Source organism: Achroia grisella, unplaced genomic scaffold, assembly GCF_030625045.1.
Source record: "Achroia grisella isolate CSIRO2021 unplaced genomic scaffold, CSIRO_AGI_Agris_v1 utg2167, whole genome shotgun sequence".
NCBI lineage: Eukaryota > Metazoa > Arthropoda > Insecta > Lepidoptera > Pyralidae > Achroia > Achroia grisella.
In genome coordinates, this window is record NW_026712716.1 from 137,048 (window position 1) to 149,093 (window position 12,046).

The 12,046-nt window shown below is 34.2% G+C and overlaps 1 non-coding gene across 1 annotated transcript; it reads right to left on the bottom strand.

Annotated features, from left to right (window-relative positions):
* Window positions 1-5,066: 5,066 nt before the first annotated feature.
* Trnak-cuu (transfer RNA lysine (anticodon CUU)) lies at window positions 5,067-5,139 on the bottom strand. The gene has a single exon. It is a non-coding gene; the product is annotated as a tRNA-Lys (tRNA).
* Between the last annotated feature and the right edge of the window lie 6,907 nt (window positions 5,140-12,046).

Genomic DNA, 12,046 nt, shown 5'->3' on the forward strand with positions numbered 1-12,046 from the left:
ATATGTTTATTCAGATAATCTCAATATAAGAATAATCTCACATGTCAAATTTACAAAGGAATATTTAATGAGAGACGACCTCGGTGGTCTAGCGGTCTAGCACACCGCTTTACGACCGATGATCGTGGGTTCGATTCCTCGCACGGCACAAACATTTGTATTCATCAGTATGAATGTTTGAGTCGGTCTGGGTGTTTTCTATGTATAATATGTAAATATTTACAGAAAAAAATCTACGTATATGTATCAGTTATCTAGTACCGTAACACAAGCTTTAGCTATCTTAACTTGGGTCTAGATGGCGCTGTGTGAATTGTCCTGAGATTATTATTATTATTGTTTTCTTTCCTTTAACAGTAGATTAAAATAATGTGCAAGATAATATAAATACGAGGATGTTCAGACCTGTGAAATCAGGTAAAAGGAAAACGGCAAGTCGTAATGTGTATCGTTACACGCCAACGAAGCTTAACTAATTGTGAAAAAACATTCCTGTTCGCTCATGGCGGCTGAATTATGTGTATATATGTACTTTATAAATAACAAAGAACAGGAAAAAGTGGCTTGTATTTGCATATATTTTGCTTTTGTAAGTAAAATTACAACAATAAACTATGCTGAACAAACTTTGCTTCACAAATACTATATATTTATATATCTATGTTTTATTTTTAACCATACATCGTATGTAGTATATTTTGTCAAGATTTTTAGTTATATAGATTTAATATTGTTTCTTGCTCATTCTTCTTGTCATGAATCTGAGTTCCGAATGAGTGGTAGAATCAAAATATGACTATTCAAAAGTGCTTCCAACTAAACATCGTACATCAACTTCTATTGCATGATTGAGAAAAATTTTCACAATATTAACTTGCTAACATTCTTTGCTTACAATATTAAATTGACGATCTTTTATGACGTTAGTTCAGACAACGGATTCTATATTTTATGTATACTAGACATATATATATATACTAATTAAATAATATGAAATATTTAAAGACTGAGTGTCTAATAAAATCTTATGTATAAAAGTCTCGTGTCACAATGTTAGTTACCATACTCCTCCCAAACGGCTCGATCGATTTTTATGAAATTTCATATGCATATTCAGTAGGTCTGAGAAACGGCTACTATCTAATTTTCATAATCCTAAGTGATAAGGGTTGTCCACCCCTAATATTATTTTTTATTTTTTGATAATTTTTTTTTATTTATTTTTTATTACTACCTACTAAATTTTCACCCTTCCATCACCAACCCCTATTTTTTTGTAGCGTTATTAATTTATATGACAAAACAACGTTTGCCGAGACAACTAGTTATACATAAAAATTGTCCGGAACCCTCGAAGTGTGCGTCCGACTCGCACTTTACTGACAATTAGTGTGGGATTTCAGATAACGATTGAAATCTCCAATAGCCTATACCTTAAATCTGGTATCAAAATGTAAAATACATGAGCAGACTGTCGGAGCTCGCATCTCATCAATCATTGACGTATCAGTACACTGTGACGTCCCAAGTTCTGCCAATTTGTTTACTTGCGATCGCGAATTGAATTATTCCAATCTATAAATCTGTCGTAATTGACAGGTGTGAGATTTTACTGCGTGCGTAGGTACCTGCGTCGCGCGTCATCTGTAGAGGTCTGTCAATCGGCGACAATCAATGAAAAGTACGGAAAAATGGTATAAAATTAGACCTAATAAATCAAATTGTATGACATATATATATATAGTAATTATTTTATTTTTTATTTATACTCTTTATTGCACCAATTACAAAACAAAAACAAAAAAAACAATTAAAATGGAAAATATACACTGATACAAAAGGCGGTCTTATCGCTAAGCAATCTCTTCCAGACTATCTTTAGGTGGATAGAGAGATAAAAATAAGAACATTTATATAACATAAAGAAATAAGAACATTAAGAACAATTATATATAGTATATAGTAGTTTATAACTAGCTGTCCCGGCAAACATATATATTAAACAATTTTTGTGTTACAGGATATGCGAATTCATAGATGACAACATATCAAGTAAATAATTAGTTTATTAACATACAACGTTATAATTTATTTTTCTCATTGCTTTCTTGATTTAATTGATTGATTTTAGAAATATGAAAGCGTAGCGGTTTTTGTATTGATTGCCGCATGCATTCTTTTGTAAAATGTGAATACTATAACTATCAGATGGCAATTGTGGGTAGCTATGACGTGGTCTGGTGTTTTGAGTAGTCTTGCTTACTAAAATGTCCAGAATTGTGGCGACGTGGTGGGCCGGGTCATTGGACTCCTTAAAATATGGTCGAGCGCAGTGATGGCTGGCTCATCCGTCATACTCGTGAATGGGCGCTGCTTGTAGGGATTGGTCTGCTCTTATCACTACGACTGATTTAATCTTATTGTATATTTATATTTGACCCAAACAAAATTGTGCTGGTTGGTAGTTTGTAAGCATACGTTTCGACTTGTAAATGTAAACTTACAAGGATTATATAAAAGAGCAACACACAAGTTTCTTGCTCTTTCTTCTTGTGATGAGACAGCTTTCCGAACGAGCGGTAGATTAAAAAAAATGTTATGACTATTCAAAAGTGCTTAAATTAAGTTTATTTGAATAAATGATTTTCTATTCTATTCTATTCCTAAGTTACTCTTTATTACATCAGCTACCTGCCAAAAAAAGTCCCGTTAAAATCGGCCCCGCCATTTCAGAGAATACCCGGAATAAACAGACAGACAAAAATTGTAAAAAAGTATATTTTTGTGTATGTACCATTTTGATATACATATGCATGTAGTAAAAAACGGTTATTTCAATATTACAAACAGACACTACAATTTTATTTATATGTATAGATGTGTAGATATATAAATAATAATAATAACCCTGGACAATTCACACAGCGCCATCTAGTCACAAGCTAAGCAGAGCTTGTGTTATGAGTACTAGACAACTGATATAAAGACATGGATGCATTTGTTTTTGTAAATAAATACATAATATACATAGAAAACATCCAGACTGATACAAACAATCATACTCATGAATACAAATGTTTGTACCGTGCGAGGAATCGAACCCACGACCATCGGATAGTAAAGCGGTGTACTAAACCACTAGGTCACCGAGGCTAGTCACTTCTATATAACATATATACCCCATTAGGATTGTTGACTTGAGTTTGAGAATTTGTTTGTTGCCTCTTTATCATTCATTAGATGTTATATAGAATAGAATACAAAATCATTTATTCAAATAAACTTACATTGAGGCTCTTTTGAATAGACATCACATTTTTTTAATATCACATCACGTTTTTTTAATATATTTATACATAACTAGCTACTCGCCCCGGCTTCGTATGAGTGTACATGTATTATACATATAAACCTTCCTCTTATATCACTCTATCTATTAAACAAAACCGCTTCAAAATCTGTTGCGTAGTTTTAAAGATTTAAGCATACATAGGGACAGCGACTTTGTTTTATACTATGTAATAGAGTATATGAAAGTTTTTTTAAGGAGAACAATAAAGATCTTTCATTTATTAATTTATTCAAATACAATTAAAAAAAAAGCTTCTCGCAAGTCGGTCTGTAGTATGCTAGATCGTGTGTAGGCAGTTCGCATAGTGTGTAAACAGTGCAGCGTACGCCCAACTCTGCGCCTCTTCTCAATTATTCATATACAATTAACCAAGTACCGTCTTTCTGTTTCAGGTTAATTAACAGACGCTCCGCAAACGAGTGCTTAACTAATATTGGTTTAGTAACAGACATTAGGTATTTTTAACTGCGCCGCAGTACGGGCTAACTAAACGGACTCAGAAGGATCCCGGTCTATTTAGAGAAATTATCAAAACATGAATAATAAACATCTCTCTGGATATAAATCTTTACTTTTATGTTGAATAGATTTATAGCAAATAATAGGAAAACATTAACGTAATATATTACAGAATCTATATTTATAAACAACAATAATTAGAATTTCGTCGACGTAATAAAAATGATAAAGTTGAAATTGAGTAACACGTCGACGGTAAAGTGGAAATTTAAATAAAAAACGCGGGTCCAAATCGCGAATTTAGTAGATTTTTTACTGAGAAGTACTGTAGCGAAGCGTGGTAGTGGCGAAGCAGTGTAGTAGCGAAGTTTGATAGTTGCGAAGCGTGGTAGAAGCATAAAGATGGCGTCACCGTCGAACACTCCTAAAGCGCCGTCCCCTCCCCCTGGTCACACGCCCAGCAAAATGGAGAGGAGAATGTCTCACTTCAAGGAGTACAAGTTCTTCCGCTCCTTCAGTGCTAAGGTGGAGAACTGGCCGATGCGGAAAGCAGAACAGCTGTGGAGGAAAATGAGAGAGAGGAAGATTGCAGGTGAGTTTTAGACTTATAATTGTGTTTTTAAGAACAGTCGGGTAATACTTGTTAATAAATAAAGAAATATGTTACATGTTGCGGACAGTGGCGTAGTTAGGTAACCATGGGCCCTGGGCTAAACCAGAAACTGGGGCTCCACTGCTGAGCAGCAATTATTAAAACGCACTTATCGCTATCCATCAAATTGACAACACTGCCAACCCACAGAGAGAATAGGGGAATTCCGAAGGTATAACTCTCGAATTTTCTCTTAACTGAGTTGCCATGATTAAAGTCAGGTTGCAACCTGTCATATTTATTCTGAAAATGGGAGATATTTTCAGTTCTATCGAAATTTTCTGGTAAGGGTGCGAGGGACCCTTGAGCTTGAAGGCCCCGGGGCACTGCCCCGCCTGGCCTCTAGGTAGCTACGCCACTGGTTGTGGGGTCATTAATGTATTTTATGTTAATATACGTTTTTTCTAAATTACATATTTTACTAACAGTACTTAGCAATTTTAAACTTAAAGAATACTACAATTCCATATAAAAGGAGACGACACTCCAGACAGATGTCTAAGAAATAAAATTATTATCAAATGAAAATAACAATAATAAAAACAAAAATATTACAAAAAAAAAAAATAATAACGTAAAGTACAATTTCGATTCAAAAATTATCGCCCAACGTGGGGCTCGAACCCACGACCCTGAGATTAAGAGTCTCATGCTCTACCGACTGAGCTAGCCGGGCTGCGGTTCTGTTAATTGAAATACCAAATTACCACCTAACTAGAAATCTTTGAGTATTTTAAATTTTTTTTGCGTCATTTCCACTATTATTACTATAATTTAATTTTGTAATACTGTTAAGTGAAAAATTCGATTATCCTTACTTCCCTACTAATATTTTAAATGCGAAAGTAACTGTCCGTCTGTCTCGCTTTCATGCCTAAACTACTGAACCAATTGAAATGAAATTTAGTACACCGATAGTCTATACCCTGAGGAAAGATATAGGCTACTTTTTAATGTGAAAAAGGGTTGTAAGGGGTTGAAAGTGGAGATACAAGGTTTTATGGAAGTATAGTCATTTTTTGGAAGATCGCGGAAAGTGGCAAGAGCTCCACCGACAAGAGCGTAGCTCTTAAATTATGAATGAATGAATGAATGAAGTCATTTTTTAAGCTAAAAGCTTGAAACTTATATTTCTCGGCTGTTGATTACATATAATTAAATATTACATTCAAAGTTTGTAAAATTCTTACTCTTAAGAGGGTAAAATAGGGGTTTAAAATTTGTATGGAATTTGAAGCTAAAAATTATGAAACCTTTTTTTGGGCTTTTTTGGGTTAGATTATTAATTTTTATTCTTTATTTAGTCAAGGTTACCTTTCCACGCGGATGCAGTCGCGGGCACAACCAGTAGATAATAAATATAAGGTACATAATATTCGTTACCATAGTTATTTACAGACGGCTGAAAACAAAATTCAGCATTACACTACTGCGTTTTTATTCCTGACAGCAAATATATTATTGACTACATATATATATGACAGATAGACAGACGAATATATAGCAAAAGTCAAAGGAGTTTGTTCAACAGATTGCAGGTTCAGTAGTAAGCACTTGGCCCATCAATAATTCTAAGCCCATTTCCACCGTGTGTGCAGATCTGACTCCAGTAGGGCTGCCAACTGTGCGTTCCTCGTACAGGTAAGATATTTAAGATTTTCGGGAAAAGGTTATATTCAATCTCGTACAGTATTGTTACATACACATGTTTTTTTTGTTTTTTTTATACTACTACTATCTACTCGCCCCGGCTTCGCCCGGGTGTACATGTATTATATATATGAACCTTCCTTGAATCACTCTATTATCTATTAAAAAAAACGCTTCATAATCCTAAAAACTAATTGCGTAGTTTTAAAGGTTTAAGCATACATAGGGACATCAGAATTTATCAAAATCTTTTCTTAGGGAATGCCTACGTTATAGTAGCTTTATGCATGCAAAGTCTCAGCCCGATCGGTTTATAATTGACAATGTTTCATATTAACTTTCATCCCCTATTTTATCCCTTTGGGGGTAGAATTAATCAAAATACTTTCTTAGCGGATACCTACGTCATAACATCTACCTGCATGCCAAATTTCAGCCTGATCCGTCCGGTGTTTTGGGCTGTGCGTTGTTAAATCACTATGTCAGTCAGTCACCTATGAGTTATATATATTTAGATTTTACTAGTTAATACGAGAGTATGACAACCCTGGCCGTTCATTCGTCCCGCGGCCGTGCGTGTTGACATACCACTTTACGTTTCTGATAGAATTTATTTCTATCACTTTGAGAGTTTCTTTTGCATATGTACATAGCGCTTGTAGATGGTTTGAGAAGCTCTGGGAGTTGGAAATTGGTATGGGGATTCATCAGAATCAATATCACTGAATGTTTGACATAGACACCTATAGATACCTATAGTTTGACTTAATGTTAGACATAGACGCCTATAGACACCTATAGTTTGACTTAATGTTAGACATAGACACCTATAGACACCTATAGTTTGACTTAATGTTAGACATAGACGCCTATAGACACCTATAGTTTGACTTAATGTTAGACATAGACACCTATAGACACCTATAGTTTGACTTAATGTTAGACATAGACACCTATAGACAGATAGTTTGACTTAATGTTAGACATAGACACCTATAGACACCTATAGACACCTATAGTTTGACTTAATGTTAGACATAGACACCTATAGACACCTATAGACACCTATAGTTTGACTTAATGTTAGACATAGACACCTATAGACACATAGTTTGACTTAATGTTAGACATAGACACCTATAGACACCTATAGTTTGACTTAATGTTAGACATAGACACCTATAGACACATAGTTTGACTTAATGTTAGACATAGACACCTATAGACACCTATAGACACCTATAGTTTGACTTAATGTTAGACATAGACACCTATAGACACATAGTTTGACTTAATGTTAGACATAGACACCTATAGACACCTATAGACCTATAGTTTGACTTAATGTTAGACATAGACACCTATAGACACCTATAGACACCTATAGTTTGACTTAATGTTAGACATAGACACCTATAGACACATAGTTTGACTTAATGTTAGACATAGACACCTATAGACACCTATAGTTTGACTTAATGTTAGACATAGACACCTATAGACACCTATAGACACCTATAGTTTGACTTAATGTTAGACATAGACACCTATAGACACATAGTTTGACTTAATGTTAGACATAGACACCTATATAAATATACATTGTAAATAAACTGGCTTCTAAAAAAAATATCCAATTGAGTTTCTTGCCAGTTCTTCTCAATTGGATCTATATACTGAACTGGATGGTAGGGAAAAAATTAAACTTATAATGTAAAAAACTTGACGTTCATAAGCGACTAACATGTCCTACATGAATAAATGATTTGTGAATTTGAATTTGAATTTGAAATAATGCAGTTTTTTTGGGAAATTGGAATAGCATTGAAGCAGTCAAGTCCTGACTGAACTTGTTAGACATTCACATCAATATTGTATAAAAGAATCCGATATTTTAAAAAGATATTAAAAGAAGGTAGTTTGTGTTTAGTACTAATGAAGTACCCAATGTAAAGATTATTACAAATATTGTAAATACCGCCATCTAGTATTTGTAGACCGACCTACTACACTGACTTCGATCTATAAATACGGAGGTCGGTAGTTGAATAATCCTCTTTCGTTGGGTGAGCCGCGGCATTCAGTCGGCGAGCGCAGAGCGTGCAGGTTGTGTTGGATACTAAAGTGAATTGTATTAGAAATGGGTTTATTCCAGTCTTAGTTGGGCCTGGGGGGAAGCTGCAAGTAGTGAAGGCGAGTGTTAATGCATTCTAAAGGAGCCTTTTAAACCTACACCCGTGTCACAAGTCACGGGCGCTACTTGGGATTTCCCTTGCGGTAGCCGGCTTCAAAGCCTAAGTCGTCATCGTTTCATAGTGCTTCTTACATATGGGAAATGTTACTAATATTATAAACGAAAAAGTTTGTGAGAATGGATGGATAGATGGACCTCGGGCACATCTAAATATATATAACTCATAGGTGACTGACATAGTGATCTATCAACGCACAGCCCAAACCACTGGACATATCGGGCTGAAATTTGGGATGCAGGTATATGTTATGACGTAGGCATCCGCTAAGAAAGCATTTTGATTAATTCTACCCCCAAAGGGATAAAATAGGGGATGAAACTTTGTATGAAACTTTGTCAATTTTAAACCGATCGGGCTGAGACTTTGCTTGCATAAAGCTACTATAACGTAGGCATCCCCTAAGAAAGGATAAATTAACGCGAGCGAAGCCGTGGGTAAAAGTTAGCGTAGTATAAAATATATAAAAAAAATATACAACACTTGCTAATTTTCACACGGGTGAATTTATAGCCTACTAGCATCTCGCCCCGGATTCGTACGGGTATATACATATATATATATATAAACCTTCCTATTCAATCACTCTATCTATTAAAGAAACCGCTTCAAAAATCCGTTGCGCAGTTTTAAAGTTTAAGCATACATAGGGACAGACAGACAGCTACAGCGACTTTGTTTTATATTATCTAATGATTTGTTATTATTGTTTTTTTATACTACGATGATAGTAAACAAGTATGCACTGATGGTAAATGGTTACCGTATTATGATATACCTATAAGCTATATTACTCTAAAGTTTCATCATAATCCGTTCAGTAGTTTTTATGTGAAAGAGTTTCAAACATCCATCGGATGGATGGACATTCAATGTCACAAACTTTCACGTTTATAATATATCAACGGACCGAAAACTGTCTGTTGGTATGTTATACACACGGAACAACAGCTGAAGGAATTAGGATGAAATTTTCACAGTATGTATTGTTACATTGGTGTAATATTTATGTAGTATAAGTAGTTTAATAACATAACTCATCACATTATTTACAGTTTATTCATACTTTATATATTTTGATAAAGAGCTCGAAGTTTAATATTCATGAATTTTTTTTTAGTAATAAGTAGAATAGAATAGAAAATCATTTATTCAAATAAACCTACATTGAAGCACTTTTGAATAGTGATTACATTTTTTTTAATCTACCGCTCATTCGGAAAGCTGTCTCATCACAAGAAGAACGAGCAAGAAACTTGCGTGTTGCTCTTTTAAATAATTTTATTCTAACTTTACATTTTTAAGTTTAAGTGTGTGAATACAAACCACCAATTAGCACTAATTCAATTAAATACTCAAATAGAAATATACTCAAATTGAATATATAACTATGTAATATTATGTTATCTGTGATATAACCAACTGGTTAAACAATTAATAAGAGGAAATCAGTCATAGTGATTAGAACAGACCAGTCCCTACAAGCAGTATAGTATAAGTAAGGAGCCAATAGAATATCAGCGCTGCAGAGTTATCTGTAGCACTATGCTGAGTTGGCTGCCTTTTCACTTTTGCGGCACATAAAGTCACCTACATTTCTTTTATTAATTCGTGTTTTTTCTGTATCTCATGTATGTTATGTGTCTGTAATTGTGAATAAAGAATTTATCTATCTATCTAATATATAGAGAAATATTAATGAAGATTCCCCATAAGTGTAACTATTAATAATTAATTTATTAATAATAACAATAACAAACTACTATGTTGTGAAATTGTGAAATAATAATAATAATCTCAGGACAATTCACACAGTGCCATCTAGACCCAAGTTAAGAAATAGAAATAGAAATAATCTTTATTCAAATAAACTCATTACAAGCACTTTTGAATAGTCATATTTTGATTCTATCACTCATTCGGAATGCAGATTTATCACAAAAAGAATGAACAAGAAACTTGTGTGTTGCTCTTTTTAATAGATGTTTTTTTATATAAATAATTACAGTAAAACAAGTAAGAGGCAGGCGATAATCAACATAGAAATCATTACGCACTCATTTATGTAATCAGATAATATTGTCAGTGCTATGGATTTAAAGTTTTTCTATAAATACATTATTATCGTTAACGAATTCTTCAATTTTATAGTAAGCTTTTTTGCAAAGGAACTGTTTTATTTGACATTTAAATCTTTTTTCTGGCAGATTTATAACAGACTCTGGTATTTTATTGTAAAACCTTACGCAATTGCCATAAAACGAATTACTAACCCTAGCCAAACGACATTTAGGTAAAATAAGCTAGCTAAAGATTGTGTTATGGGTACTAGATAATTGATACAAATACATAGATATTTTTTTCGTAAATACATACATATTATACATAGAAAATATCCAGACCGTTACAAACACACGCATGAATATAAATGTACACAGTGCGAGGAATCGAACCCGCGACCATCGCTTTGAAAGCGGTATGCTAAACCACTAGACCACTGGGGCTGTCAGTTAATTATTAACCAGGTAGGTAGGTATATGATGCTCACAGCATTTATTTACTCATGGTAATACTACACCCTTAATGCTGGAGGCCAGTTGACCTCTGCGGATTTTATGCGGGTAGATAAATAAACCCCATTACTGTGAGAGTAAAGAGGGTTGTTACTCCCCCAGAGGTCAATGTAGGTGTGAATTTTTTTGGGTAAAATATCTGAAATTTGTTATTGTGATTTTTATATTAATCTTCATGATTCTTTATGAAATAGATAAAACATAAACCGAATCGACTCTACGACCGTTGGAAGTGATAAACCGCTAGACCACAAAGGCTGTCTGAACATATAACAGTCATCATCTGCTTCTTCCTTATCCCATTTATTTGTGGTCGTCGTAATATGTTTTTCTCTTCCATTCATCTCTGTTTGCAGTCATTCCGTTATTTACTCCCTTTCTCACTATATCATCTTTCACACAGTCCATCCATCTCATTTTCGGTCTTCCTCTACCGTTATAACCATCAAAATATATAACATACAGTATTTTGATGGTTATAAGGGTAGAGGGTATAATATACAGTATCAAATCAAAACTCATTTATTCCTGTAGGACATTTTAGCCAAGTTTATTGAATTGATATTTTTTACCACCGTAATAATTCTTTATATAGGCAAATAAATTCGGCAATTCACATTATATGGTAGACTAGCTTTTGCCCGCGGCTTCGCTCGCGTTAATATATCCTCTTAGAGGTGGAATTTATGAAAATCCTTTCTTAGGGGATGCTTACGTCATAGTAGCTTTATGCATGCAGAGTCTCAGCCCGATCGGTTTAAAATTGACAAAGTTTCATACAAACTCTGATCCCGTATTTTATTCCCTTGGGGGTAGAATTAATCAAAATCCTTTCTTAGCGGATGCCTACGTCATAACATCTACCTGCATGCCAAATTTCAGCCCGATCCGTCCAGTGGTTTGGACTGTGCGTTGATAGATCACTACGTCAGTCACCTTTGAATTATATATATTTAGACTAGCTGTACACGGGACTTCGCCCGCGTGGTTTTTAAGTTTATTTATCTAAAATAAAGGTAACCTAAGTTACTCCTTATTACATCAGCTACCTGCCAAAAACAGTCCCGTTAAAATCGGTCCAGCCATTTCACAGATTAGCCTTAACTCA